This window comes from Nannospalax galili, unplaced genomic scaffold, assembly GCF_000622305.1.
Source record: "Nannospalax galili isolate Female #2095 unplaced genomic scaffold, S.galili_v1.0 scaffold118, whole genome shotgun sequence".
Lineage (NCBI taxonomy): Eukaryota > Metazoa > Chordata > Mammalia > Rodentia > Spalacidae > Nannospalax > Nannospalax galili.
Window position 1 is genome coordinate 125,832 of NW_008340856.1, and position 5,054 is coordinate 130,885.

Genomic DNA, 5,054 nt, shown 5'->3' on the forward strand with positions numbered 1-5,054 from the left:
AATTCCTTGGCATACATATAATTTCATCATTTACTACATCACATCACAAAGACAAACGTCACATTTGCATACTGAGATGGATGTGCTTATTTACTTTTATATAAAGAATTAAATCTTGGCTGAATATTTGATATTGGAGGACATGGAACACCTTCATTCTCAGGTGTGATTAATATTTTGATTTTATAACGTCGGTGCTGAAATGTTGCTTTACATAAATTCATAGCACAAAAAGGAGAGAAGTATGTTTAGGGTCTGTGATGTTTCATGCTGACTTTCCACTTGATAGGAGTTATAATCACCATGAAAACATCTCTCTGTTATGTCTAGCAGAATGTCCCCTATCCCCAAAGATTTAAATAAAGAGAAAAGACCTACTCTGAATGTGGATGGCACCATCCCCATAAGTTAGAGCTCAAACTGAATACAGAGGGAAAAGGGAACTGAGCGTCAACATTTATCTCTGCTTCTCAACTGCAGACACAGTGTGACCAGCTGCCTCACATTCATGCCACCATGACTTTCCTGCCCTGATAGGCTGTATCCTCAAACTGTGAGCCAAAATAGACTTTTCCTTCCTTAGTAGTCACTGGTCTTTTTGAGACAGGGTCTCCTTGTAGCCCCAGCTGGCCAGGAACTCACTATGTAGAGCAGGGTGGCCTTGAACTCACAGAGATCCACCTGCCTCTGCCTCTGTGCTGGGACTAAAGGCATGCACCACCACGCCCAGCTACTGTCAAGTACTTTTGTCATAGCAGTACAGTGAGAAAAATAATACAGGGCTATTTCAGAAGTTGTTGGAAACTCTCTTGTAATCCCAAGCCCAAATTAATTTCTTTCTTTCTTTCTTTTCTTCTTTTTTTTTTTTTTTCAATATAAAACTCAATTCAGGCCGGCCAGGTTCCCAATGTGGGTTTTGGGAACCAAACTCAGGTCCTCTGGAAAGAGCAACAAATGCTCTTAATCACTGAGCCATCTCTCTGGCCCCAGAGAGAATAATTTTATTATTGCTTGCTGAAAAATGACAATAGGATAATATATTTTTTTAATCAAACCAGTTTCTAATAAGAGCATAAAACTTTTTATGGTTAGTAAAAGCATTGATAAATCTAACATACGACAGCCCAGCATCTGACTGGAGGTGTTTGTGGCCATGATTACTGATATACTGTGGTGTGATGGCATGTGCAGTGGAAGAATGCATGTTACATATTCAGGAACCAAGGCTGCAGTGAAGTCTTGAGCTGCAACACCGGTGAGCAGTAGCAGTGACCTCTCAGATCTATTAGATGCTTGATTTGAATTATTACTCTAGAAAGGTTTTCTGTATTCCCAGGCTGGCCTCAAACTCAGTGTACCCAAGGTGATCCTCTAGCCTCCAACAGCTCAAGGGCACAGGGGATTACCAGCATGGACCACGATGCTCAGTTTATTCAGTCCTGGGGATCAAACTTGCATGCTAGACAAGTACTCAACCAGCAGAGCTACATCTCCAGCCCCTTGATTTACTTTTTTAAATCGCTAAACACTCAAACTTTTGACTGTTGTCTAATTTTTTTTGTGGCTCCCACACTCAGTTATGCAACCTCATACGGGGTTGTGACCTACAGTTTTAAGAAAGCAGCATAAGGTAAGAATTTTATTAAGAATAATGGATCACCATCTAACCAGTGGAAATTTTCCTTCAAATTAAAAGCAAATGTTTTAAACAGAAAGAATATACACAAACAGATGCTGAGGAGGCTTACATTTCATTTTGTTCTGAAAAGTTACTAGGAATGAAAATATATGTGATTTAAAAAGAAATAGAAAATCTTAAACTGAACCCACTCAATTATTCATATATAAACGGCTTAGTTTTTTTTTTAGCACCACTATTTTAAATCAAAAGATCATAACAAAAATATTTTGGAAATGTGCTTTTTTCACTCTGCAAAAGTAGAAAGGTAAAAAGGAAACAAAATCATCATCCAACCAAAGTAACAACTATCCTCTAAAATTTAAATAATCTGGCATGAAAAAACAGCAAGAACAGCTGGTGCTTTCATAATGGGCTTTTAAACTGGCTACAGGAGCCACATTGCCTCATAATTTTCCCTAGATGACAAAGTCAGGCAGGCATTCCTACCAAAAGTCTATAGGATCCATCCAGTAAAGCTTCCTAACCTCTTGGAGGGATGAACACAATGCAAAAAGGTGTTCTGTTTTCTGGTAGCCCAGTAAGAGGAGCCATTGAGCTGGACTGCACAATTAGACAACAGAACACACGAGAATCCAGATCAAAGCCAGAATTCATGCCAGGGTAATATCCAATAAAATCCTTTGCCAAAGCATTAAGAGAGGGGAGAGCAGCAAAGAGGTGGAGAGAACCTGCTGGACCACCTTCTTATTAAAGCAGGGAGGCAAGAAGAAACACAATCTGCCTAGCCTCAGAGTGGAGAAAACAGTGCCCTTGATATACTGGGAATATTCCTACATATAGGCACACAAATACAAGACCTATCACCAATGAACTAAGCCCAGAAAGCTATGTTCTAGATGTTAGAGTCTCCCCAATGTAAATCAACATTGACCTCTAAAAGCAAGGTGTTCTAAATATACTCGGGAATACAGGCAAACTTCCAATAAACAAAATCCACTGATTTTACAGTGAGAACAACGAAAACCAAAACAGAAAACAAAATCTCAACTGCTATCTGAAATAACAGCAGGAACGGGATGGGGTAGAGGTGTGAAGTTGTCTTTCCACTCCCTCTTTTGCCTCATTTCACAGGACACACACCCTTTAGGTGCCCGGGAACAAAGGAGGGTCATTACTTCTCCAGCCCGTGTGTACACACACGTCCCCCACCCACAGACTGGGGCCACCAGATGACTTTCATAATAAGCCAAGGGGCTAGGTCTCGACGCAGACCACTGCCACGCACGGTGTGACAACCGGGCACGAGACAAGCACCACAAAGGAAGGAGTGGCTGGGGACCAGAAACTGCCACCCCGCGCCCCCTCCCGCCCCCCGACGCGTCGCCAGCACCACCCAGAGGCTGCGGTCCTCACCATCCTCCCCCGCCCGGGACCGATGCCGGGGCTCTGGCTAGCAGGGCGTGCGGGGGCTGTGGCCCTGGTCCTGATGATAGCCTCGCGCCACCCTTTGTGCGGGACTCCCCCGCGCCGGGGGTGGTGGACCTTCCTCCGCGTCGCTCTCCAGCCGGGGCGGGGTTCACCCCCAGCCCTCAGCAGGGCCGCCCAGGGGACTGAGTCTGTGTGCGAGGCCGGCGCGGGCCCGCGTTCTCCTCAGCATCCCGGCCGCCGACTTGCGCGGCCCCCCATGCCTCAGCCTCGGGGAGAGGCCTCGGCGCCCGGTCCTCGCTCGCTCACTTACTCGGGCGTGCGGGCGGCGTGCAGGACCGTCAGCGCCCGGCGGACTGCGGGCGACCAGCGTTCGTCTGGACAGCGAGCGGCTGAGGTGGCGGTGGCGGACAGAGAGCGGCGGCCCCCGGCGAGGGGCGGGCCGGCGGGGGAGGGGCGGTCGCCGCGCCTCTCATTCATGCAGCGGGGGCGGGGTGTGGGACCCGGATGCCCGGGCAGCCCCGCCCACTTCGCTGAGGGCGCGCGGCTTCAGCGTGTGCAGTGCGCAGGCGCGGCGTCCTGAAGGGTGGGGTAGCCCTAGTAAGATGGTAAGAGGATTGCCTCCTCCTCCTTCTGTTCCTTCTGCTGCAGACCCAGTGTCTGCACAGATAGTGGAGGGAAGTGTAGTGAAGACGCAGTGCATTCCTTTATATAACTACATCTACCTATTTATTACTCTTGGCCCTAAGCTCCCATTCTACACTACAGGCAAGAAACTGACTTCAGGATTTAGGGGTACTAAGCCCTCGGTTAGTGGCCTAGGGAAGCAGATCGGAGGAAGTCAGCAGTCCTCTAAGCCATCCTTCTCTGGGGTTCCTTAGCAGTGTGTGTGCACTGCACCTCAGGCTGTCCTTAGTCTCCATTTCCCTGTCTCGAGTTCCCCATCCTCATCCTTCCTACACACACCTTTCACCTAAACCATAAATAGTTGTGTGGCTTAACTTTGGGAAGCAATTCATCATGGAAAATACCTACCAGGCCATTCCTTTCGCTTTGGCAAACCATTAACCTCCAACGAAAGGGGAAGTAAAAGGAAATATTAGTTACTGTTGTTAGATCACAGACCATCTAGTGAGCTGCCTCTTTCCCAGAAATCAGGCCACCCTGTACAATGCCCTCCCCTCCCCAGTGCAACTCCTCCCTGTAACACATGGTCCTACTTAATGCCTGCCCCTTGTTACACAGGCTAAACCACACTGTTTACCTGTGTTGGGTCCTCCAAGGTGAGAAATGGGCACACATAAAGGAGAGTGCAGGAATTCCATCAGAGCTTCTTGTTTCAAGGCTACAAACCCACATCCTCCCTGCCCTTTAACACAAGAAATTGTGGGATCCCGTCCCTCCTTGCTCTTAGTCTCAGAAGTTACAGGAGGACATTCTGGACACAGGTTTGCTGATGATACCTCTCACTTTGGTCTAAACCAGACCTCCTGGTTTCTTCCATGCACAGGTGTAGACCTCTCAGTCCATTCTCATGCAAATCTATTCTCTTGAAATGCAAATCTGCTGTGTTTCTGCCTTTTTTCTTTTTTCCTGCCCTATCTGGCACCTTGAACCTTATTTTTCAGCTGCTTCTTTTTAAAAATATACTTTATTATTATCATTATTTGTTTTTTTTGAAACAGGGTCTCACTGTAACCCCAGCTGGCCTGAAATTCACCATGTAGAGCAGGCTGGACTTGAACTCACAGAGATCGGCCTGCCTCTGCCTCCAGAGTGCTGGGATTAAAGGTGTGTGCCACCATGCCTGGCTTTGTTATTTATATTTTATGTGTATGTGTATTGCCTGCATATTTGTTTTTTTTCTTTTATTTTTTAATTTTTATTATTTTTATTATATTATTATTTGGTCTTTTTGAGACAGGGTTTCCCTGTAGCCCCAGCTGGCCTGGAACTCACTATGTAGACCAGGCTGGCCTCAAACTCA

General features: G+C 46.6%; 1 protein-coding gene across 5 annotated transcripts in view; it reads right to left on the reverse strand.

Moving 5' to 3' along the window:
• Positions 1-3,508, reverse strand: part of Rnf24 (ring finger protein 24) — a 77,971-nt gene extending 74,463 nt beyond the window's left edge. For 2 of the 5 annotated variants that reach the window (XR_003849961.1, XM_008835883.3), the window contains exon 1: positions 3,381-3,504. The gene's annotated coding sequence lies outside the window, so the exon portion shown is untranslated. Of the gene's footprint in view, positions 1-3,055; positions 3,183-3,380 lie in introns of those variants that run through there. The other 3 variants (XM_029564843.1, XM_029564842.1, XM_008835882.3) reach the window with 3 other exon arrangements.
• Positions 3,509-5,054: the final 1,546 nt, after the last annotated feature.